Source organism: Pollicipes pollicipes, unplaced genomic scaffold (assembly GCF_011947565.3).
Source record: "Pollicipes pollicipes isolate AB1234 unplaced genomic scaffold, Ppol_2.1 Scaffold_3087;HRSCAF=3621_pilon_pilon_pilon, whole genome shotgun sequence".
NCBI classification, from domain to species: domain Eukaryota; kingdom Metazoa; phylum Arthropoda; class Thecostraca; order Pollicipedomorpha; family Pollicipedidae; genus Pollicipes; species Pollicipes pollicipes.
The window spans coordinates 28,570,900-28,596,510 of NW_023596225.1; the positions used below are offsets into that span (position 1 = coordinate 28,570,900).

Below are 25,611 nucleotides of genomic sequence, written 5' to 3' on the forward strand. Positions count from 1 at the left end.
ACTTCTGTAGTTATTGGTTTAGTTCAGCTTTTGCAAATGTCCTTATGAATTTTTTACGTTTAAGTTATGGGGGGCATCACACTCCTGCGTTTCCCCCACTCCTGAACTTATCACCATTCCCGTGGCAGTTGCTTTTTCACCATTTCACCATTCGACATCCTACATGGCACCAACTGTTCATGGGGTAAACGGGCGACAACATTTTGGCCTTATCTCTGTTTTGTAAACTGACCACATGTCCATCTTACACAACAACGGTAGCGTTGCTACAACCTAAACGATGCTTCCGCCCGGGATCGAACCGGAGGCGTTCCGCGTGTAAGGCGGATGTGATAGCCACTACACCACGGAAACAGCTGAGAGGAGGGGAGGGGGGGGGGGTTGTTTACATGAGAAGTGATGGGGGGGGTACATGAGATGATGGGGGGGGTTGTTGTTTGAATGCTGAAATGATGGGGGGGGGGGGGGGTACATGAGAAGGTATGAAAGTAGTCATAAGGTAGGGTGAAACAAGCTCACTTATAACCATTGTTGTTATAAGCTTGTTGCCTTCATTCCTGCACTGTCTGACAACATGCCCATGACCCTTTAGCGACACGATCTTAACTTTATCCAATGCAGCAGCAGCATAGCGTTACAATGCACAGTGATAATAGGAGTACATATATGCCTACAATGCACGTGCATAATAGATATCACCATTATTGTCCTATTTCCTGAACAATGCATGCCATGAATGCATACATGTGCACCCTAATCTCCGGATGCAAGACGTCTACCGTCATATAGACTCGACTGTAACTAGGTCAGATGGTCTGGAGGATATGAAACCTTGAAAAGAAGCAGACAAATGCACAATATGCTGTCATCCTCACGGAGACATGTATCAGAGAAAACCTGGCGCCAACATTCACGAATATATATCATGCATCTAGGCTTTAGATGAAGGAGCGTCACAATACACCTCCCAAGGCGGGAGAGAGAGAGAGGGGGGGGGGGGCTTAACCCCTAATGATTAAGCTTAAGCTTATGTGCATTCCTGCAGATCGCACGAAGTCCATAGGAGACAGCTCGGGCGAGTACTGAACGTTAGTTCGGACATTCCTACGGGCTGGTGGGAAATCCTACTTCTGGACTGCCCAGACTGATGATTCTCCTGCTGATGGTAGCCTGAGATACTCCATCCCTCAAATAATGCCAACCAAAGACGCTCCTGGTGGTCTCCTGGCGGTTCAGGGAGCGCAACAGCTGAACCGGCTTCAGATGGTTGGTTGTCCTGTCAGGCCGATGGTGATTCGGCTCATCTCAAATCTGATGGCGACCATGGGCTCTTGATGGTTTGCTGCCTTGTCCTCGAGGAATTTGTCTTCCAGGATATCCCACATGAAGTCCAATGACAGAAGATCGCGCGAGTGCGAAGTCACTGCATGGTAGCCTTAAGCCGATGGGCATTGCAGGGGAATGTTCCTCCAACCAATTCATTACAGCTAGTATCGTGTGCAATTTCATATCGTCTTGACAGCTGACAACGAAGCTATTCCTAGTTCAACTTGCCGAGAGATGGCGGTAGTAGTGCTGGACGGGTTTGCTGAAGGAAATGTCGTTTTGTTCGTATTTTTATTCTTTCCCGTCGTGTTCTTTCATAGCTGTTCATGAGTCTGAGCTGTTCACTTCTGTTCGCATTCTCGGCTATGACACTATTCTTAGGTTTATAAATTACGCGTGTTATTCCTGTAATGATCATCAGACATGCCCAACATCTTGTATTACGTAGCACAAAACGTGATTGAAAACGGGAGATGTATGCTAGCCTAATCTGTCTACTGATGACTAACTTCATGTTGACCATACACAACAACCGTAGCGTTTCCACCAGCTAAATAACGTTTGTGCCCGGGATCGAATGGAGGCCTTCGGCGTGTTAGGCGGACGTGATAACCACTTCACCACGGAAACAGCTGACAGCTGCTGATGAGCTGGCTGGTCGGGAGAGAGGAGCCGACCGACTGACCTCGACTTGACCAGCTCTCCGGTAGCGGGTCCACCTCAAGTGAAGACTGGCCGGTTGGGCAGTCATGGCGTCCCAACTACTGACGTCATGTTGGAGTACTACAGGAGCTGTAGCCCAAGTGGTAGAGCGCTCGCTTCGCGCGTGATAGGTACGAGGGTCGATACCCCGGAGCTCCGGAACGTGAGTTTTTGGGTTTATATGACAGGGGATGCTTTACATTAGAAAATATTAAAGTAAGCATGAGACAAGATTAAACAAGCTCACTTTTACCTGTTGGTATACTTTAATGTAGAAAAGGCTGCTCTAGACAACACCATGCCGCTTTTTAGTAAATATGCTCCTTGGCATCATTATCTATCTACGTCATGATGCCTAGCACGGCGTGATTGAGACCCAACTGGTAGCCATTATATCTGAAAATCGTGCTCACGAACGCCAGAGATGAACGACTTGATCACTGTATTGCTTTTGCCTTTGATCGCCGCATTGGTTGTCGAATCGCAGTATTTGAATGACGTTATTTTGACGCCATAAATACCAAGGTGACCTTGAAATACTCTTCTCCAAAATAGTCTTCCCATTTGCACGGGCTGTAGATCAGAAACTAGAGCGTTTAGATTTGAAGAAAGGAGGGCTGTGAACTACACCAAATGATCTTCAAAATGGCTATTTCAGTTACCTCCCCCCGCCCCAAAAACGACAACAGTCCCTTCAATATGTGTGAAGTGCTGACAACTGCACCACGGAAACAGCGGGCGCCTCCTGATAAGCCGGCCGGTCGGAAGTGCGGGGCCGACCGACTGACCTTGACATGACCAGCCCTCTGGGAGCGGATCTACCTCAAGTGAAGACTCACCAGTCAGTCAGCCATGACGTTGCAACTATTAATGTAATTTTACATCACCTCCGGGTTTGTAGCTCATGCTGTAGAGCGCTCGCATTGCATGTGTGAGGTACGGAGATCGATACTCCGCAGCTCCAAATCGTGCAATATTGCGTTTACAGTAACACATACTTCTGAATCAGTTAATTGGATCCTGACCCCTACATTTTCAATTAATAATCCTATAAATATATATATTCAAAGGTAGGTGTATTTACAAGAATATGTTGCCTCTTTCGCACGAGACATGAGTGCACTGACCTTTAGTGCGTCTGGCCAGCTTTTGACCTCTTCGCCATCCCCAGCGTCTTTGTGCGTCTCGTCTCAGCCGAGAGCGTCAATCCAAGAGCGAGAATCTCAGCGTCTCGCTGAAGCCAAGAGGTACGCATGACCAAGCTCATTCAACGTCGTTGTCTTCCTTGCATGGAGTTTAAAGCCGGATGAGGAGGTGGTCAGACCATTACGTGCCTGCAGCCTATGGATATCATACTTGGTACAGGTTAAAACAGATGTTTAATTACAGCATACGTGCTGGCGCAATATCCTTACTTACGCCATTACAGCTGCTGTTTTCGTACGCTCGCGTCAATGACATCACGTGTTGTCACCACTTCCACTGCCGCGCTTTTGCAGGAGCTTTAGAGAGTAAACTGACAAGGTCCTGCAATTTGCCTACCTTTTCTGTTCATTGCGCACCCTGAAAGTCATGTGTTAAAGTTTCTTGTATGACTGCATCACTACCTAAGATTGTTTACCAATTACCGTGATGGACTGGGCATTTGAATTGCAAGTTTAGTGTTTTTCTCTTAAGCTAGAGTTTAATGCAGTGTTAACGTATCTTTGCAAAGTTGTCTTTTCAACAACTTACGATAAGTAGAATAAGTTTCGATATGGAATGAAGACGGTCCGAGCTGGGCTTGGCAGGGTTATCTTATCTCGTGTTTTCTTTAACATTTTGTAATGTAAAACATTCCCTGTCATATAAACCCCAAAAACTCACGTTCTGGGGCTGCGGGCTATCGACCCTCGTACCCACCACACGCGAACCGAGCGCTCTACCACTTGGGCTACAGCTCCAGTAGTACTCCAACATGACGTCAGTAGTTGGGACGCCATGGCTAACCGACTGGTCAGCCTTCACTTGCGGCGGACACGTTCCCGAATAGCTGGTCATATCGAGGTCAGCCGGTTGGCTTCTGTTTCCCGACCAGTAGGCTCATCATGCCGCATCAGCTGTTTCCGTGGTACAGTAGTTATCACATCCGCCTAACACGCGGAAGGCGCCCGGTTCGATCCCGGGCGGAAACATCGTTTAGTCCGTAAAAGCCCTACGTTTATAGTGCAACACCAGCACAGATGTGTCATTATTAGTCACACTGCATTCAGATGCAGTTACCTGAGTTCCACATGAACGGCCGACGCTATTCGGGACAACGATTGCAATGTGGAAAACTTAAGGATGTGTGGCCTTGGTGGCCTTGACAAACATGGTGACCTTGAGTCAGGTCATAGGATAGAATGGCCATAGTGACCTTGACATATGACCATATGTCGTATGTCATATATGTCATACAAGGACATATGACATATGACACACCAGTTCATATGAACATATGACCTTGAGTCAGGTCATAAGTCACTAAAAACGGAAAACCGCGGAAATTGGCTGGAGACAACCATATGCTCAGAGTCTTTGGCACCGATCAACACGAGACCTTCACCAATCGATTCGCCATAGTCTATATCTTATCCTTTCCAGAACAAGGTGATCTTGAGTCAGGTCAACAGGTTTCACGTCCAAGGTATCTATTTGGTGATTCTGCAGTAAATTTGGTGATTTTGGCTAATTTGGGTGACTTTTGACCGGACTCGAATTCCACATTCTGGAAACGATAGCATATCGACTATGGCCCAGCGAATGGTGAAGGTTTCGTGGTGTTCGGTGCCATAGGCATAGAGCATGGGGATGTCTGCAGCCAACTTTGGTGGTTTGTGCCGAATTTTGGTGCCCTTGACTTAATCCAAGATCACCATATTCTGAGAAGAATAGGATATCGACTATGGCGCATCAACTGGTGAGGGTGTCATGGTCATAAGTGCCAAAGACTCGGAGCATGGGGGTGGGGTCTGGGAATATATTTTTTCCTTTTTTTATATTTTTGATAGTCTTTCACCGAACTAAAAGTCAACATTGTCTGGGAAGGAAGACTAATCGACCAAGTGGCATCGAATGTTGAAGGTTTCATGTCATTCGGTGCATTAGGCTGAGAGCATGGGGCTGTCAACCGGTTTGATCGGCCGTGTAGTCCCGTCCTCATGATGGGACAACGGGCGTTCATTCACGTTGGGAGGGACATTGCTGTATAATATCATCGCACATGTCCACTTGACTTCTGTCTCCTTTGACTTCTGACTCAGGTGACATTTCGGAACTTACTTGCATTATTTTGGCCTCTTGGCATCTGACTCATTTCAGTTTTGTCCATGCACGTTTAACTTTTATCCTGATTGACTGCCTGACAGCTTACTTGTTTGTCATTTGACAGTGCCCTTTAACTTTCCACCTCCTCATTGCTGTTCCAGATGACGCCAACTGCCCATTAGGCAGACAACTAGTAACATGGTGACACAATATGCCTACTGTTGCCTAACTTGGTCCAGAAATTGCCCAATAACCACCGCAGCAGTTCTACATGCCACAGGCTGCTTCCTCCAGGGATTGAGCCAGGCCCTCCGTATGTCAGCCGGATGTAATAACCACTACACCTCGGACACAGCTGATGCCTCCTAATGAGCCGGCCAGTCGGGAGACAGGAGCCGACCGACTGACCTCGACATACCAGCTCTTATGTAGTGGGTCCATGTGAGAGGTACGGGGATCGATAGCCCGCAGCTCCAAGTCGTAGCTTTATCACCCGCCGAGTTTGTTGTGCTTCCCCTTCTTAGCTTATTTCCCTCCCCACCCCGAGTCTCTGCCCACATGTTAACGCTAAAATGCACTATTTGGAGCTGCGGGGTATCGATCCCCGTACCTCTCACATGCTAAGCGAGCGCTCTACCACTTGAGCTACAGCCCCGGTGGTTTTGACACATGACGTCAAAAGTTGGGACGTTATGGCTAACTGAATAATCAGGTTTAACTTGAGGTGGACACGCTCCCGGAGAGCTGGCCATATCAAGGTCAGTCGGTCGGCCCCTGCCTCCCGACCGGCCGGCTCATTAGGAGGCGCCCGCTGTTTCCGTGGTGTAGTTGTCATCACTTACCACACGCGGTGTAGGGACTGTTGTCATTTCCGGGGCGGGGGAGGTAGCTGAAATAGCCACTTTTGAAGATGATTTGGTGTGGTTCACAGCCCTCCCTTCTGCAGATCTATCCGATCTAGTTTCTGATCCACACACCCGTGCAAATGGGGAGACTATTTTGGGGAAGACTACTTCAAGGTCACCTTGGTATTTATGACGTCAACATGGCGTCATTCAAATACCGTGATTGCACAGCCAATGCGGCGATCAATGGCAAAAACAAGAAAAAGGATCAATTCGTTCATCTCTGGCATTCGTGAGCATGATTTTCAGGTATGATGGCTGCCAATTGGTTCTCAGTCACGCTGTGCTAGGTATGATGACGTGAAAAGATAATTATCTCGAGGACCATGTTTACTAAAAAGGGACACGGTGTTGGTTATAGCAGCCTTTTCTACCTAAAAGCATACTAGTAGGTATAAAAGAGTTTGTTTCATCTCATCTTATGCTTATTTTAATATTTTCCAATGTAAAACATTCCCTGTCATATAAATCCAAAACCTCACTTTTTGGAGCTGCGGGCTATCGACCCTCGTACCCATCACACGCAAAGCGAGCGCTCTACCACTTGGTCTACAGCTCCGGTAGTACTCCAACATGACGTCAATAGTTGGGACGCCATGGCTGACCAACTGGTCAGCCTTCACTTGAGGTGGACCCGCTCCCGAGGAGCTGGTCAAGTCGAGGTCAGTCGGTCGGCTCCTGTCTCCCGACCAGCCGGCTCATCAGGAGCTGTCAGCTTTTTCCGTGGTGTAGTGGTTATCACATCCGCCTAACACGCGGAAGGCCCCCAGTTCGATCCCGGGCGGAAACATCGTTTAGGTTGTAGGGACGATATGGTTGCTGTGTAAGGCGGGCATGAGGTCAGTTAACCAAAAAAAGAGATCATAACGTTATCACTCGTCTGCCCCATGAACAGTTGACGCGACCCAGCAGAGCAATGGAAGGGCGTAAATTTGAGGGACATTGTCAAAGGCGAAAAAATGCAAGAGGTAAGACGTGCGATATGATAAAAATAAAACGCAAGAAGTCAATGTCCTGTATTACGCAAAGGCCATAAACTGGAAAGGGCAGAAGCCAGTGGCAAATATGTTTCTTACACTGTTAAATATTGACTGCAACACCTGAATTGTTCTTAAAGTTATCACCGAGTACGTGTGCAGTGAATGGTAGGATGAATACACCTTTGTGCTTGATGTGCTTCCCCTTTATCTCTCATTCCCCTTCCCCCACCCCGAACGCCTGTCAGTGTGGGGAGGGAGGATGAAAAATTCAAGATTTGGAGCTACGAGCCCGTCTCGGTGGCTCAGTTGGTTAGAGCGCCTGCCTTCCGATCCGCCCACCCGTGGCAGGGTGGGTTCGAGTTCCTGTGAGACCCTCGCTATTTGCCCTTGGCAGATATGGCCTGCGGCCGGTGGCAACGGTCGGGCTAAATGTCAGCTGACGTCAGAGGGCAGGACGGACCGTGGCGAGCATTACGGCACGTTAAGTTTTCGCGACTAAATTCTGCCGTTGCCTGGAATTGCGCGATCAGATGGTGGGGGTCAGGGCTCACACAACAAACACTGCTTAGCTAGAGTGCTGATCCTAAAAATCCATCTATTCAAACCGTTCGGATCAAATTTAACAACTAAAAAATACGAGTCTTCGATCCCTGTATTTCCCATATGATAAGAGAGCGCTCTTCCACTTGAGCTACAATCCCGGTGGTACTCAAAGATGATGTGCAAAGTTGGGACGCCACAGCTGACCGACCGGTCAGCCTTCACTTGCGGCGGACACGTCCCGAAGAGCTGGCCATGTCGAGGTCAGCCGGTTGTCTCCTGTCTCCCGACCAGTAGGCTCATCACACCGCATTAGCTGTTCCCGTGGTGTAGTGGTTATCACATCCGCCTAACACGCGGAAGGCCCCCGGTTCGATCCCGGGAGGATTCATCGTCTAGTCAGCAAAAACCCTATGTTTATAGTGCAACACCAGCACGAACGAGTCAACGTTTGACACATTGGATTCAGATGTAATCACCTGATTTCCACATGAACGGTCGGCGCTATTCGGGACAACAATTGCAATGTGGAAAGTCAAGGGGCATGTGGCGTTGGTGGCCTTGACAAACATGGTGACATTGAGTCAGGTCATAGATCACTAAAAGCGGAAAGCAATCGAAATTGGCTGGAGACAACCATACGCTAAGAACTTTTGGCACCGATCACCACAAAACCTTCACTAATGGAGTCACCACAGTCGATAACTATGGCACGTCAATTCGTGAAGGTTTCATGGTCATCAGTGCCAAAGGCTCGGAGCATGGCGGGTCTGGAAATATATTTTTTTCGTTTTTTATATTTTTGGTAATCTTTCACCGAACTAAAGGTCACCATTGTCTGGAAAGGATAGGTTATCGACTAAGTAGCATCGAACGCTGAAGGTTTCATATCATTCGATGCAATAGGCTCGGAGCATGGGGCTGTCAACCGGTTTGATTGGCCGTATAGTCCCGTCCCCATGATGGAACAACGGGCGTTCATTCACGTTGGGAGGGAACTTGTATAATATCATCGCATATGTCCACTTGACCTCTGTCTCCTTTGATTTCTAGCTCAGGTGACTTTGCGGAACTTACTTGCATTCTTTTGGCCTCTTGGCACCTGACTCATTTCAGTTTTGTCCATGCGCGTTTAAATTTTTTCCTGATTGACTGCCTGACAGCTTACTTGCTAGTCACTTGACAGCGCCCTTTAACTTTCCACCTCCTGATTGTTGTTCCAGATCACGCCAACTGCCCATTGGGCAGACGGCTAGGAACATGCTGACACAATATGCCTGCTGTTGACTAGCTTGGTACAGAACTTGCCCAATAACCACCGCAGCAGTTCTACATGCCAAAGGCTGCTTCCTCCCGGGATTGAGCCAGGACCCTCCGTATGTGAGCCGGGTGTAATAACCACTACAACTCGGACACAGCTGATGCCTCCTAATGAGCCGGCCAGTGGGGAGACAGGAGCCGACCGACTGACCTCGACATACCAGGTCTTTTGTAGTGGGTCCACCTCAAGTGCAGGCTGACCAGTCGGTCAGCCACGGCGTCCCAGCTATTGACGGCATTTGCGAGAAATATCGGGGCTGTAGCTCAAGTGGTAGAGCGCTCGCTTAGCATGTGAGAGGTACGGGGATCGATACCCCGCAGCTCCAAGTAGCATCTTTAGGTTTCCGGACACCCCTGGAGAGGTGCACAGGGTAGGTGAGCGGGTAGCTCGCCCCTTGCTATTTGTAAAGGGGGGGGGGGGCAAATACATCTCCCGCCCAGTCCGTTTTTCACTTTTTTTGTTGACAGAAACATTTTTATGACATTTTTCATGGCAAAAACTTAAACGATTTCAGCCTTCCAGCAAATGAACCCGAACCGATTGAAAAAGTGGAGATAACCTGGCATGGAGTGGACTAGAAGTTCAAAAAGCATGTCTCAAAAAAGCATCCCTCTGTAGATCACCCGCCGAGTTTGTTGTGCTTCCCCTTCTTAGCTAATTTCCCTCCCCAACCCGAGTCTCTGCCCACATGTTAATGCTAAAATGCACTATTTGGAGCTGCGGGGTATCGATCCCCGTACCTCTCACATGCTAAGCGAGCGCTCTACCACTTGAGCTACAGCCCCGGTGGTTTTGACACATGACGTCAGAAGTTGGGACGTCATGGCTAACTGAATAATCAGGTTTGACTTGAGGTGGACACACTCCCGGAGAGCTGGCCATATCAAAGTCAGTCGGTCGGCCCCTTCCTCCCGACCTGTCGGGTCATCAGGAGGCGCCCGCTGTTTCCGTGGTGTAGTTGTCATCAATTACCACACGCAGTGTAGAGACTGTTGTGATTTCTGGGGCGGAAGAGGTAGCTGAAAGAGCCACTTTTAAAGATCATTTAGTGTAGTTCACAGCCCTCCCTTCTGCAAATCTAACCAATCTAGTTTCTGATCCACACACCCGTGCAAATGGGAAGACTACTTTGGGAAGAGTATTTCAAGGTCACCTTGGTATTTATGACGTCAACATGACGTCTTTCAAATACCTTGACTCCACAGCCAATGCGGCGACCAATGGCAAACACAAGAAAAAGGATCAAGTCGTTCATCTCTGGCATTCGTGAGCATGATTTTCAGATGTGATGGCTACCAATTGGTTCTCAATCACGCTGTGCTAGGCATGATGACGTAAATAGATAATTATGTCGAGGACCATATTTACTTAAAAGGGACACGGTGTTGTCTATAGCAGTCTTTTCTACCTAAAAGTACACTAGTAGGTATACAAGTGTTTGTTTCATCTCATCCTATGCTTATTTTAATATTTTCTAGTGTAAAACATTCCCTGTCATATAAACCCAAAAACTCACTTTCTGGAGCTGCGGGCTATCGACCCTCATACCCATCATACGCTAAGGGAGCGTTCTACCACTTGGGCTACAGCTCCGGTAGTACTCCAACATGACGTCAATAGTTGGGACGCCATGGCTGACCGACTGGTCAGCCTTCACTTGAGGTGCACCCGCTCCCGAAGAGCTGGTCAAGTCGAGGTCAGTCGGTCGGCTCCTGTCTTCCGACCAGCCGGCTCATCAGGAGTAGTCGGCTGTCTCCGTGGTGTAGTGGTTATCACATCCGCCTAACACGCGGAAGGCCCCGGTTCGATCCCGGACGGAAACATCGTTTAGTTTGTAGGGACGATACGGTTGTTGTGTAAGGCGGGCATGAGGTCAGTTAACAACAACAAAATAAGCTCAGAACGTTATTACCCGTCTGCCCCATGAACAGTTGACGCGATCCAGCAGAGCAATCGAAGGACGGAAATTTGAGGGACATTGTCAAAGGCGAAAAAAATTCAAGAGGCAACACGTGCGATATGATAAAAGCAAAACGCAAGAAGTCAATGTCCTGTATTACGTAAAGGCCAAAAACTGGAAAGGGCAGTAGCCCCTGGCAAATATGTTTCCTATACTTTTAAATATTGACTGCAACGCCTGACTTGTTCTTAAAGCTAACACCGAGCATGTATGCAGTGAATGGTAGGATGAATACACCTTTGTGCTTGATGTGCTTCCCCTTTATCTCTCATTCCCCTTCCCCCACCCCGAACGTCTGTCAGTGTGGGGAGGGAGGATGAAAAATTCACGATTTGGAGCTACGAGTCCGTCCCGGTGGCTCAGTTGGCTAGAGCGCCTGCCTTCCGATCCGCCCACTCGTGGCAGGGTGGGTTCGAGTTCCTTTAAGGCCCTTGCTATTTGCCTTTGGCAGATATGGCCTGCGGCGGGTGGGAACGGTCGGGCTAAATGTCTGTTGACGTCAGAGGGCAGGACGGACCGTGGCGAGCATTACGGCACGTTAAGTTTTCGCCACTAAATTCTGCCGTTACCTGGAATTGCGCGATCAGATGGTGGGGGTCAGGGCTCACACAACAAGCACTGCTTAGCGGGAGTGCTGATCCTAAAAACCCATGCATACAAACTGTTCGGATCCAATTTAACAAATAAAAAATACGAGTCTTTGATCCCTGTATTTCCCACATGCTAAGAGAGCACTCTAGTACTTAAGCTGCAGTCCCGGTGGTACTCAAAGATAATGTGCATAGTCGGGACGCCACAGCTGACCGACCGGTCAGCCTTCACTTGCGGCGGACACGTCCCGAAGAGCTGGTCATATCGAGGCCAGCCGGTTGGCTCCTGTCTCCCGACGATTAGGCACATCGCACCGCATTAGCTGTTTCCGTGGTGTAGTGGTTATCACATCCGCCTAACACGCGGAAGGCCCCCGGTTCGATCCCGGGCGGAAACATCGTTAAGTCAGCAAAAGCCCTACGTTTACAGTGCAACACCAGCACAAATGAGTCAACGTTAGACACATTGGTTTCGGATGTAACCACCTGATTTCCACCTGAACGGTCGGTGCTATTCGGGACAACAATTGAAATGTGGAAGGTCAAGTGACATGTGGCGTTGGTGGCCTTGATAAACATGGTGCCCTTGAGTCAGGTCATAGGTCACTAAAAGCGGAAAACAGCCGATATTGGCTGGAGACAACCATATGCTCAGAGCTTTTGGCACCGATCACCACAAAACCTTCACTAATCGATTTGCCACAGTCGATATCTTATTCTTTCCTTAACATGGTGATCTTGAGTCAAATCAAAAGGTTTAAGGTCAAATATATGTTTTGGTGATCCTGCAGTAAATTTGGTGACTGGCTATTTTGGGTGACCTTTGACCGGGCTCGAATTCCACATTCTGGAAACGATAGTATATCGACTATGGCGCATCGAACGGTGACGGCTTCGTGGTGTTCGGTGCCATAGGCTTGGAGCATGGGGTTGTCTCAGTCAACTTTGTGGTTTGTGCGGAATTTCGGTACCCTTGACTTAACCCAAGATCACCATATTATGGGAAGAATAGGATATCAACTATCGCACATCAATTCGTGAAGGTTTCATCATCAGTGCCAATGGCTCGGAGCGTGGGCGGTCTGGAAATGTATTTTTCCGTTTTTTATATTTTTGGTAATCTTTCACCGAACTTAAGGTCACCATTGTATGGAAAGAATAGGTCATCAGCCAAGTGGCATCGAATGCAGAAGGTTTCATGTCATTCGGTGCATTATACTCAGAGCATGGGGCTGTCAACCGGTTTGATTGGCCGTGTAGTCTCGTCCCCATGATGAAACAACTGGCGTTCATTCCCGTTGGGAGGGAAATTGTATAATATCATCGCACATGTCCACTTGACCTCTGTCTCCTTTGACTTCTGGCTGAGGTGAATTTTCGGAACTTACTTGCATTCTTTGGCCTCTTGGCACTTGACCCAGTTCAGCTTTGTCCATGAGCGTTCAACTTTTATCCTGCTTGACTGCCTGACAGTTTACTTTTTGTCATTTGACAATGCCCCTTAACTGTCCATCTCCCGATTGTTGTTCCAGATCACGCCAACTGTCCTTTGGGCAGACGGCTAGCAACATGGTGATACAATATGCCTACTGATGACTAACTTGGTACGTAACTTACCCAATAACCACCGCAGCAATTCGACATGCCAAAGGCTACTTCCTCCCGGGATTGAGCCCGGGGGCCCTCCGTATGTCAGCCGGATGTAAAAACGACTGCACCTCAGACACAGCTGGTGCCTCCTTATGAGCCGGCCAGTCGGGAGACAGGAGCCGACCGACCGACCTCGACATACCAGCTCTTTTATAGCGGGTTCGCCTCAAGTGCAGGCTGACCGGTCGGTCAGCCACGGCTTCCCAACTATTGACGGTATTTTTTAGATCCACCGGGGCTGTAGCTCAAGTGGTAGAGCGCTCGCTCAGCATGTGAGAGGTACGGGGATCGATACCCCGCAGCTCCAAGTCGTACATTTAGGCTTTCGCACACCATTGGAGAGGTGCCCAGGGGAGGCGAGCGGGTAACAGGCCCCTTGCCATTTGTTAAGAGGGCAAATATATCTCCCGCGCAGTCCGTTTTCCACTTTTTTTTTAGAGAAACATTTTTATGACATTTTCCATGGCAAAAACTTAAACGATTTCAGCCTTCCAGCAAATGAACTTGGACGAATTGAAAAAGGGGAGATAACCTGGCATGGAGTGAACTAGAAGTTAAAAAAGCATGTCTTTCAAAAAAGCACCCCTCTGTAGATCACCCGCCGAGTTTGTTGTGCTTACCTTTCTCAACTTATACGCCTCCCTACCCCAACGTCTCTGTCGACATGTTAACGCTAAAATGTGCCATTTGGAGCTGCGGGGCATCGATCCCCGTACCTCTCACATGCTAAGCGAGCGCTCTACCACTTGAGCGACAGCCCCAGTGTTTTCGAGATATGACGTCAAAAGTTGGGACGTTATGGCTAACCGAATAATCGGGTTTGACTTGAGGTGGACACGCCCACGTTTTTTGCTACGTTATCCAAGATGGTCTGCATGGCTATTGGTCAGTACAAAAAAAAAAACAAAACAAAACACTTGTGATCGATTAACCTCAGAATAGTGTCACAACCCAACATGTGAATAAAGGTAAACAACTAACACTCACGGGAAAATATGCAAGGCCGCGACAAGCAAGGGCCAAAACACGAGCAAAAGGGATATTCGCTTCAGCAAACACTTCCACTACTGCTACCGTTGCCTCTCGGCAGTTGAAGTAAGAATGGCTCCATGAAGACGGTATGACATCGCACATGGCACGGGATTCGCTGAATTGGTTGGAGGGACATTTCCCTGGAATGTCCATTAGCTTAAGGCTACCATGCAGTGACTTCGCACTCGCCGATCTTTTGCCACTGGACTTCATGTTGTGGGCTAGCCTTAAGGACAAGGCCCCTTGAAAATCTAGCGAACCTTCAAGAGCCCATGATGCATTTCAACTTGAGATGGACCGCATCACCATCGACCAGAAGGACAGGACAACCGACCAACTGTAGCAGGTTCAGACGTTATGCTGCCTGTAGCGCCAAGAGACCACCTGGAGCATCTTTAGCAGTCGCAAGTTGACGGATGGGGTATCTCAGACTACCATCAGCAGGAGAAATTTACATCAGACCAATCCATCCGGAAGAAAGAATTCCCACAAGCCCATAGAAAGGTCCAAACTACCGTTCAGTACTCGCCCGACCTGTCTCCATTGGACTTCATGCGATCACCAGCAATGCACATTAGCTTGAGCTTAAGTACTGGGGTCTAAGCCCCCTTGCTTCGGGAAGTGTGTGTTTTGACGCTCCTGCATATACAGCTTAGATGCATGATATATATTTGTGAATGTTGGCACCAGGTTTTCTCTCATACATGTTTCGGTGAGGAGGGCAGAATATTATATATTTGTCTGCTTCTTGTCAAGGTTGTATATCCCGTAGACAATCTGACCTAGTTAAAGCCGAACTTATATGACGAGAGGCATCTGGCATCCAGAGATTAGGGTGCAAACGTGAGAATTCATGTCACGTAATGTTCACGAAATAGAAAATTAATGGTGATATCGGTTCTGCATATACATTGCACGTATATATTGCCCATTGTCGCTGTGCATTGTAACATAATGTTATTGCTGCATGGGATATAGTATTATAAAAATGGTCTCGCATGACATATACAACTTAAAGACAAATATTGAAAACATATAAAGATTGTTTCGTGAAATGTAACTTGTTATTTTGTCAACCACTGCAGCCATGAAAGGTTACAGGCCTTTTTCAATATTTGTGCCTTGCTTGACCTCGCGTTGAGCTAACCCCCAATGGCGGGTCGTGATCCGTCCGTAGTCTGGTGCCGAACGAGTCCGACGCCGACCGACTCCGGCGTACCCGACTTCGCACAAAGTCGAGTAACATAACGGGAAAGTACAAGTATGCACCACATGAATATGAGAACATCAGTTTAAAGCATGCTGAGTTCGTGTCACCGTTTTGCTAAATTTTCGTTATTGAAGGTAGGGCAACACCGTGCGCTTACGAAGAGGGCATATCGTCCGGTTCCCTAGGTGCAGAGAACACGGCGTGCAGCGCGTGTTAACAAATACTCCTGAAATGTGAGACGCGGGAGAGTAGGCATTGGGCACCTAGTAGCTGACCGCATGTAGCAACACCGCGGCCAATGCCAGAGTATCATGATGTTGTGGCGGTAAGGAAGTGGCAACTGCAGTTTGCAACAACACCAATGAGGCGATGATCGTCATCATGACAAGGACAGAATGTGCTTAAGGTAGTCGGCACCTGTTTCAGTCGGAGGTGCCACTGTTGCAGCGTTTTGATCCGCACATTGTGAGTCCACGAGCTTAATGGGGTGTTCCATTGCCTGAGATTTTGAACTGAAATATCCATTTTGAGTAGCATTTGGTGCAGTTCCCAGCCTTACCCTTCTTAAGACCTAAACCCTTCAGTTTCCCACCCACACGCTCGTGCAGACGTTTCTGTGCGGGGTTGGAGGGACGTTTGTTGGTATTGGTCATCAGCTTAAGGCTACCATGCTGCTTCACACTCGCCCGGCCTTTCGAGACTGGAAGGTATTGAATTATATGTCGTTTGAATTTTGACCCAGTATACTTTTTGCAAATGGCTTTTCGTTATTCCATTGCTATCGTAAATGTCTATGCCCCAGCCATGGGGCAAACGGGTGATTGCGTTCTGACCTTGTTTTTCCCTTGTTGACTGATATCATGTGCGGCTTACACGGCAAAAGTGGCGTTTCTACAAGCTAAACGATATTTCCGCCCGAGGTCGAACCTGAGGCCTCCCGCGTGTTATGTGGGGGCCTCCTCGTGTGCGACGTCTCACCGCCTTCATGGAAACATTCTTACTTCAACTTGCCGAGAGGTGGCGGCAGCAGTGCTTGACGTATTTGCTGAAGTAAATGTCGTCATTGCTCGCGGTTTTGGTCATTCTCCTGGTGTTCTTCAAAATTTGTCTGTGAGTCTAAATTGGTTACTGTTATTCACATGCTCGGTTATTGCACTATTCTTAGGTCATCGATTAAACATGTTATTTCTGTGATGATCATTGGTGATGTCTAACTTCCTGCGGTATGTAGCACAAAAAGTATTAAAAGAACGAGCAATTTCATCCTAGCCAAACATTTATATTGTCAATTGACTTAATTTTGTCCTTACGCAACAACCGTAGCGTTTCTACAAACTAAACGATGTTTCCGCCCGGGATCGAACCGGGGGCCTTCCGCGTGTTAGGCGGATGTGATAACCACTACACCACGGAAAAAGCCGGTTGCTCCTGATGAGCCGGCTGGTCGGGAGACAGGAGCCGACCGACTGACCTCGACTTGACCAGCTCTTCGGGAGCGGGTCCACCTCAAGTGAAGGCTGCCAGCCGGTCAGCCATGGCGTCTCAACTATTGACGTCATGTTGGAGTACTACCGGAGCTGTAGCCCGATTGGTAGAACGCTCGCTTCGCGTGTGATATGTACGAGGGCTGATACTCGCAGCTCCGGAACGTGAGTTTTGGGTTTATATGACAGGGGTTTTTACGTTAGGAAATATTAAAGCAAGCGTGAAATAAGATGAAACAAACTCCTTATACCTATTCGTATACTTTAAGACAGAAAAGACTGCTCTAGACAACACCATGTCCCTTTTAAGTAAATATGCTCCTCGACAGCAATATCTATTTACGTCATCACACCTAGCACAGCGTGATTGAGACCCAATTGGCACCCATCATATCTGAAAATCATTCTCACGAACGCCAGAGATAAACGATCTGATTATTTTTTTGTTTTTGGATTTGGTCGCTGTATTGGGTGTGGAATCACGGTAATTGAATGACGTTATTTTGACGCCAAAAGTATCAGGCTGACCTTGAAATACTCTTCTCACAAATAGTCCTCCCATTCGCACGGGCGTGTGGATCAGAAACTAAAGCGGTTTGGTTTGAAGAAGGGAGGTCTGTGAAATACACCAAATGATTTTCGAAATGCCTATTTCGGTTACCTCTCCCGCCCCAGAAACGACAACAGTCCCTTCAATGTGTGATAAGTGATGGCAACTACACCACGGAAACAGCGGGCGCCTCCTGATGAGCCGGCCTGTCGGGAGGCAGTGACTGACCGACTGACCTCGATATGACCAGCTCTCCGGGAGCGTATCCACATTAAGTCAAACTGGATTATTCGGTTTGTCATAACGCCCCAACTTTTGACGTCATATCTCAAAATCAAAGGGGCTGTAGCTCAAGTGGTAGAGTGCTCGCTTAGCATGTGAGGGGTACGGGGATCGATACCCCGCAGCTCCAAATAGCACGGTTTAGCTTTAACATGTCGACAGAAACGTCCGTGTGGGGAGGGGGATAAGTTAAGAATGGGAAGCACAACAAACTCGGCAGGTGATCTACGGAGGAATGCTTTTGCAAGAAATGGTTTTTTGAGCTTTTAGTCCGCTCCATGCCAGGTTATCTGCACTTTTTCAATCGTTCGAGTTCATTTGCCGGAAGGCTGAAATCGTGTAAGTTTTTGCCATGAAAAAAGCCATCAACCTGTTTCTGTGAAAAAGGATGTGGAAAACCGACTGTGTGGGAGATATAATCGCCCCCTTGGTAAATGGCAGAGGACAGTTACCCGCTCGCTTACCAGGGGCACCTCTCCAGGGATGTGCGGAAACCTAAAGATACGGCTTGGAGCTGCGGGGTATCGATCCCCGTACCTCTCACATGCTAAGCGAGCGCTCTACCGCTTGAGCTACAGCCCCGGTGGTCCCCAAAAATGCCGTCAATAGCTGGGACGCCGTGGCTGACCGACTGGTCAGCCTGCACTTGAGGTGGACCCACTACACAAGAGCTGGTATGTCGAGGTCAGTCGGTCGGCTCCTGTCTCCCCACTGGCCGGCTCATTAGGAGGCATCAGCTGTGTCCGAGGTGTAGTGGCTATTACATCCGGCTGACATACGGAGGGCCCCGGCTCAATCGCGGGAGGAAGCAGCCTTTGGCATGTAGAACGCCCGCTGCTAGTGGGTAAGTTCTGTACCAAGTTGCTAACAGTAGGCATATTGTGTCATCATGTTACTAACCGTCTACCCGATGGGCAGTTGGCGTGATCTGGAACAACAATCTGGAGGTGGAAAGTTAAGGGCCATTGTCAAATGACAAAGAAAGTGAACAATCAGGCAATCAAGCAGGATAAAAGTCAAAAGCGCATGTAGGGCGCATGCGCACAAGGGCGCTGAAAGAGCCTAGTGCCAAGAGGCCAAAAGAATGCAAGTAAATTTCGAAAAGTCATCTGAGCTAGAAGTTAAAGGAGACAGAAGTCAAGTGGACATGTCGGATGATATAATGCAACAATGTCCCTCCCAACTTGAACGAACGTCCGTGGCCCCATCATGGGGACGGGACTAAACGGCCAATGATAGCTTTTGACAGTCTCATACTCTGAGCCTATTGCACCGAATGAGATGAAACCTTCAGCGTTCGATGCTACTTAGTCGATAACCTATCCTTTGCAGACAATGGTGACCTTTAGTTCGGTGAAAGATTACCAAATATATCAAAAATGAGAGCAAATACGTTGCCAGACCACCCAACCTCCGAGCCTTTGGCACTGATGAACATGAAACCTTCACCAATTGATGCGCCATAGTCGATATCCTATACTTCCCAGAATATGGTGGTCTTGGGTTAAGTCAAGGGCACCAAAATTCAGCCAGAACCACCAAAACTGGTTGCAAACAACCCTATGCTCCAAGCCTATGGCACCGAACACCACGAAACCTTCACCATTCGTTGCGCCCTAGTCGACATACCATCCTTTCCAGAATATGGGGCTCATAATGTGTCAGTAAAGCGAGGTACAAGTTTCGGAAGCCGATATTTGATGTATATTTACTCCGCCGCTACGGCATGACTTGGACAGTTCCAAAAGTTTACTTTGCTCAGAGAAAAAATAAGAAAACAAGAAACATAGTGATAATAATAAGTCATTACGGTAGCAATAAAAGACATCCAAACTCCGCCCTGCTTCAGGATCGTGGAGTTTGCATACTCCTTTCTAATCTGCATCACCACCGTTCATGGTGCGGCTCTAAGCGCAACTACGAACTTTTGCGCCGGCGTACACTTTAGAAAAAAACGCAAGGTGCTGCGTGCACCCTACCGCAACATACATATACATTTCCAACCGAACAGTTGCAAACGTTTTTACGCCAATGCACCATTTCCATGCACACTTTTGTCGTCGAACCAACGCTACCACACAGGGAAGCAAGTACGTAAAAATTGGGAAGCTGAAAGCCATACTTGGAACAGAGAACCATGCTTGGAAGGGAATGGGCCCTGGTGTCTCACACTGAGATGGACAGATGAGTTCCAGCATGCAACTAAATTGGATAATGTGGTATAAGACAAGGCGCCCACCACACAGTGTCCTGGCTGCGTAGAGAGCGCCGTGGATCCAGGATTTGGTCCCGAGTAAGCCTCTGCACGGCCGGCCAAGACTTATTTCTAAAGTGGCTGCGTCAGCTTACTGGATGGCATCTGATGCCTGCTGCTAACTATCTTAGAACAGAATTTACGTCATAACCGCAGCAGTTCTACATACTAAATTATGCTTCCTCCCAGGATGTGCCTGGGGGCCTACCGCGTATCAGTCACATGTAATAACTACTATATCTCGAAAACAGCTGGTGCCTCATGACGAGCCGGCCGGTCGCGAGACAGGAGCCGACCGACTGACCTCGACATGATCAGCTCTTCGGGAGCGTGTCCACCTCAAGTGGAGGCTGACCAATTGGTCAGACATGGTGTCCCAACTACTGACGTCATATTTGAGAATTACCGGGGCTGTAGCTCAAGTGGTAGAACGCTCGCTTAGCATGTGAGAGGCACGGGGATCGATACCCCGCAGCTCCAGATCGTAGCTCTTGGTTTTCATACACTCTTGGAGAGGTACCTCACAAATCCAAATGGGGATATAGCGCTGCTACATGCACCCATTGGCAGCCCACCAAACGAAATACACCAAAATGGATAAACACAGATGTTAGGTTCTTGGTAAATCCCACGATGAAATGCATCAGATGCACGCTTAAAGTAGAAATAAAAGCTGACGCAACCACGTTAAAAATAACTCTTGGCCGGCCGTGTAGAGGCTTACTCGGGACCAAATACTGGATCCACGGCGCTCTCTACGAGGCCGAACATCCTATGGAGGGCGCCTTGTCTCATACCACGTTATCCAATTTAGTTGCATGCTGCAGCTCATCTGCTCATCTCAGTGTGAGAGAGCAGGGCCCACTCCCTTCCAAGCATGGCTCTCTCTTGCAAAGTAAGGCTTTCAGCTTCCCAATTTTTACGTACTTGCATCCCTGTGTGGCAGCGTTGGTTCGACGGCAAAAGTGTGCATGGAAATATTGCATGAGCGTAAACACGTTTGCAACTGTTCGGTTGGAAATGTATGTGTATGTTGCAGCAGGGTACGCGCTGCACCTTGTGTTTTTTTCTAAAGTGTACGCCGGCGCAAAAGTTCGTAGTTGCGCTTAGAGCCGCACCATAAACGATGTGGTGCAGATCAGAAAGGAGTATGCAAACTCCGCGATCCTCAAGCAGGGCGGAGTTTGGATGTTATGTATTGCTACCGTAATGAGTTATCATTATCATTATGTTATTTGTGTTATTATTTTTCTCCGATCAAACTAAACTTTTGGAAATGTCCAAGTCATATCGTAGTTGCGGAGTGAACATGCCTCAAATATCGGCTTGCGAAACTTTTACCTCTCTTTACCGATACATTATGAGCTCCATATTGTGGAAAGGGTGGTGTATCGACTATAGCGCAGCGAATGGTGAAGGTTTCGCAGTGTTTGGTGCCGTAGGCTTGGAGCATGGGGTTGTTTGCAACCAATTTTGGTGGGTTTGACTGAATTTTGGTGCCATTGACTTAACCCAAGATCACCATATTCTGGGAAGAATAGGATATCGACTATGGCGCATCAATTGGTGAAGGTTTCATGTTTATCAGTGCCAAAAACTCGGAGGTTGGGCGGTCTGGCAACGTATTTTCTTTCATTTTTATATATTTAGTAATCTTTCGCCGAACTAAAGGTCACCATTGTCTGCAAAGGATAGGCTATCGGCCAAGTGGCATCGAGCGCTGAAGGTTTCATGTCATTTGGTGCAAAAGGCTCAGAGCATGAGACTGTCAACAGCTTCCACTGGCCGTTTAGTCCCGTCCCCATGATGGGACCACGGACGTTCTTTCAAGTTGGGAGGGATATTGTTGCATAATATCATACCACATGTCCACTTGACTTCTGTCTCATTTAACTTCTAGCTCAGGTGACTTTTCAAAATTTACTTCCATTCTTTTGGCCTCTTGGCACCAGGCTCTTTCAGCGCCCTTGCCCATGCGCTTTTGACTTTTATCCTGCTTGACTGCCTGACAGTTCACTTTTTTGTCGTTTGACAGTGGCCCTTAACTTTCCACCTCCTGATTGTTGTTCCAGATCACGCCAACTGCCCATTGGGTGGACGGTTAGTAACATGGTGACACAATATGCCTACTGTTAGCTAACTTGGTACAGAACTTACCCACTAACAGCGGGAGTTCTACATGCCAAAGGCTGCTTCCTCCCAGGATTGAGCCGGGGCCCTCCGTATGTCAGCCGGATGTAATAGCCACTGCACCTCGGACACAGCTGATGCCTCCTAATGAGCCGGCCAGTCAGGAGACAGAAGCCGACCGACTGACCACGACATACCAGCTCTTTTGTAGTGGGTCCACGTCAAGTGCAGGCTGACCAGTCGGTCAGCCATGGCGTCCCAGTTATTGACGGCATTTTTGGGAACCACCGGGGCTGTAGCTCAAGTGGTAGAGCGCTCGCTTAGCATGTGAGAGGTACGGGGATCGATACCCCGCAGCTCCAAGTCGCATCTTTAGGTTTCCGCGCACCCCTGGAGAGGTGCCCCTGGTAAGCGAGCGGGTGACTGTCCCCTTGCCATTTACCAAGGGGGCGATTATATCTCCCACGCAGTCGGTTTTCCACATCTTTTTTCACAGAAACAGTTTTATGGCTTTTTTCATGGCAAAAACTTACACGATTCCAGCCTTCCGGCAAATGAACTCGAACGATTGAAAACGTGCAGTTAACCTGGCATGGAGTGGACTAAAAGTTCGAAAAACCATTTCTTTCAAAAAACATTCCTCTGTAGATCACCTGCCGAGTTTGCTGTGCGTCCCATTCTTAACTTATCCCCCTCCCCACACGGACGTCTCTGTCGACATGTTAACGCTAAAATGTACTATTTGGAGCTGCGGGGTATCGATCCCCGTACCTCTCACATGCGAGAGCTCTACCACTTGAGCTACAGCCCTGTTGGTTTTGAGATATGGCGTCGAAAGTTGGGGCGTTATGACTAACCGAATAATCAAGTTTGACTTAAGGTGGACACGCTCACGGAGAGCTGGTCAAATCGAGGTCAGTCGGTCAGTACCTGCCTCCCAACAGGCCGGGTCATCAGGAGGCGCCCGCTGTTTCCGTGGTGTAATTGTCATCACTTACCACACATATCAAACAACTGTTGTCGTTTCTGGGGCGGGAGAGGTAACCGAAAGAGCCACTTTGAAGATCATTTGGTGTAGTTCACAGCCCTCCCTTCTACAAATCTAACCGATCTAGTTTCTGATCTACAGTCTGTGCAAATGGGAAGACTATTTTGGAGAAGAGTATTTCAACGTCACCTTGGTATTGATGGCGTCAAAATAGCGTCATTCAAATACTGCGATTCGACAGCCAATGCGGCGATCAACGGCAAAAACAATACAATGATCAAGTCGTTCATCTCTGGCGTTCATGAGCATGATTTTCAGATATGATGGATGCCAATTGGGTCTCAATCACGCTGTGCTAGGTATGATGACGTAAATAGATAATGCTGTCGAGGAGCATATTTACTTGAAAGGGACATGGTGTTGTCTAGAGCAGTCTTTTCTATCTTAAAGTATACGAATAGGTATAAGAAGTTTGTTTCACCTTATTTCACCCTTATTTTAATATTTCCTAATGTAAAACATCCCCTGTCATATAAACCTAAACACCCACGTTCCGGAGCTGTGGATATCGACCCTCGTACATATCACACGCGAAGCGAGCGTTCTACCAATCGGGCAACAGCTCCGGTAGTACTCCAACATGACGTCAATAGTTGGGACGCCATGGCTGACCGGCTGGTCAGCCCTCACTTGAGGTGCACCCGGTCCCGAAGAGCTGGTCAAGTCGAGGTCAGTCGGTCGGCTCCTGTCTTCCGACCAGCCGGCTCATCACGAGCAATCGGCTGTTTCCGTGGTGTAGTGGTTATCACATCCGCCTAACACGCGGAAGGCGTGTTCGATATCGGGCGGAAACATCGTTTATGATAAAAGTCAGACGCAGGAAGTCAATGTCCTGCATTATGTGCAGGTCAAAAACTGGAAAGGGCAGAAGCTATTTGTAAATATATTTCTTATATTTTTTAATATCGCCTGCAACGTCTGAATTGTTCTTAAACATAAGCACCGAGTATGTATGCAGTGAATGGTAGGATGAATACACTTAATTTGACATGGGGCCTGCTGCGAATAACTACATCGCGCGTCGCATTCAATCTCATAAAGTTCGTAGCGCGCATTTCAGTGTTGCGTACGATAAAGGCGACAAAATTAGACATCTTTGCCCAAGTAGTTAAAAAATGTTGTTTCAACCCTCGAAGTTCCAACTTCCATCACATCACATCATTCCCTTTTCAATTTCACGACGTGCTGGGGAGTCTGAAGCGTCGCAAGTGTCCCTGTTCTACCAGCGAGCACGAGTTTTCAACCATAAAATCCTTCTTAAGACCCTACTTTTCATTAAAACAGAAGGATTTTTAAAGACTTAACCAGAATCTTTCAGAATGAATGATTTTTTTACATTGGTGCTCATGCTAAGCCTCGAGGTATGTCCTTGTTATGCTTTTTCATATCAAGCAGCGGTGGAAAAACCCTGCCACCGATCGTGCCATTTCAGGCCAGCTACATAACTTGGTGGCAAGAGTGTAACGTGCCGCAAGGCGGGATGCAGTCCGACCTGCATTCTGAATTCAACTGACCTCGCGCGACTGATGTCACTGGCCGCAGACTATAACCGTCAAGGACGATTAGCGAGCGTCAAAAGCAACTCGAACTCACCATGCCATGGGAAAGTGGATCGGAATGTAGGCGCTCTAAATAACTGGCCTGAGATGGACAGATCAGTTCCAGTATGCAACTAAACTGGATACTGTGATATGGGACAAGGCGCCCTCCACTCAGTGGAGGGCGCCTTGGCTGGCGTCGTGGCTGCGTGAAGTACCTCGCGTACCTGGAATAAGCGTTTGCCCAGTTGGACGAGTTTTTTTAAGGTGTTGATGTCAGCTCACTGAAACTTTAGATTCTAGTTCCGTTTTGATGATGCATTGGTGCGTTTTATCATGCGCTTTTATCATGCATCTGACTTCTCCGTTTATCTTAATCGATGTATTTCGTTTGGCGGGTCGCCAATGAGCACATGTAGCAATGCTTTATCCCCATTTGGATTTGTAGCATACCTCTCCAGTAGTGTGTGAAAACCAAAGGTGTCATGTGGAGCTGCGGGGTATCCATCCCCGTACCGCTCGCATGCTAAGCGAGCGCTCTACCACTTGAGCTACAGCCCCGGTGGTTTTCAGATATGTCGTCCGTAGTTGGAACGCCATGGCTAACCGAATAATCAGGTTTCACTTGTGGTGGACCCACCCCCGAGGAACTGGACAGGTCGAAGTCAGTCGGTCGGCTCCTGTCTCCCGAACAGCCAGCTCATCAGGAGCAATCACCTGTTTCCGTGGTGTAGTGGTTATCACATCCACTCAACACGTGGAAGCCCCCCGGTTTAATCCCGAGCATGAACGTTGTTTAGCTGGTAGAAACGCTACGGTTG

The 25,611-nt window shown here is 48.1% G+C and overlaps 4 non-coding genes across 4 annotated transcripts; 1 reads left to right on the forward strand and 3 right to left on the reverse strand.

The window, feature by feature from the left end:
- Positions 1–281: 281 nt before the first annotated feature.
- Positions 282–354, reverse strand: TRNAV-UAC (transfer RNA valine (anticodon UAC)). Its single transcript has one exon. It is a non-coding gene; the product is annotated as a tRNA-Val (tRNA).
- Positions 355–5,898: 5,544 nt separating this feature from the next.
- On the reverse strand, positions 5,899–5,971 carry TRNAA-AGC (transfer RNA alanine (anticodon AGC)). Its single transcript has one exon. It is a non-coding gene; the product is annotated as a tRNA-Ala (tRNA).
- A 3,803-nt stretch (positions 5,972–9,774) lies between these two features.
- On the reverse strand, positions 9,775–9,847 carry TRNAA-AGC (transfer RNA alanine (anticodon AGC)). Its single transcript has one exon. It is a non-coding gene; the product is annotated as a tRNA-Ala (tRNA).
- Positions 9,848–11,937: 2,090 nt separating this feature from the next.
- Positions 11,938–12,010, forward strand: TRNAV-AAC (transfer RNA valine (anticodon AAC)). Its single transcript has one exon. It is a non-coding gene; the product is annotated as a tRNA-Val (tRNA).
- Positions 12,011–25,611: the final 13,601 nt, after the last annotated feature.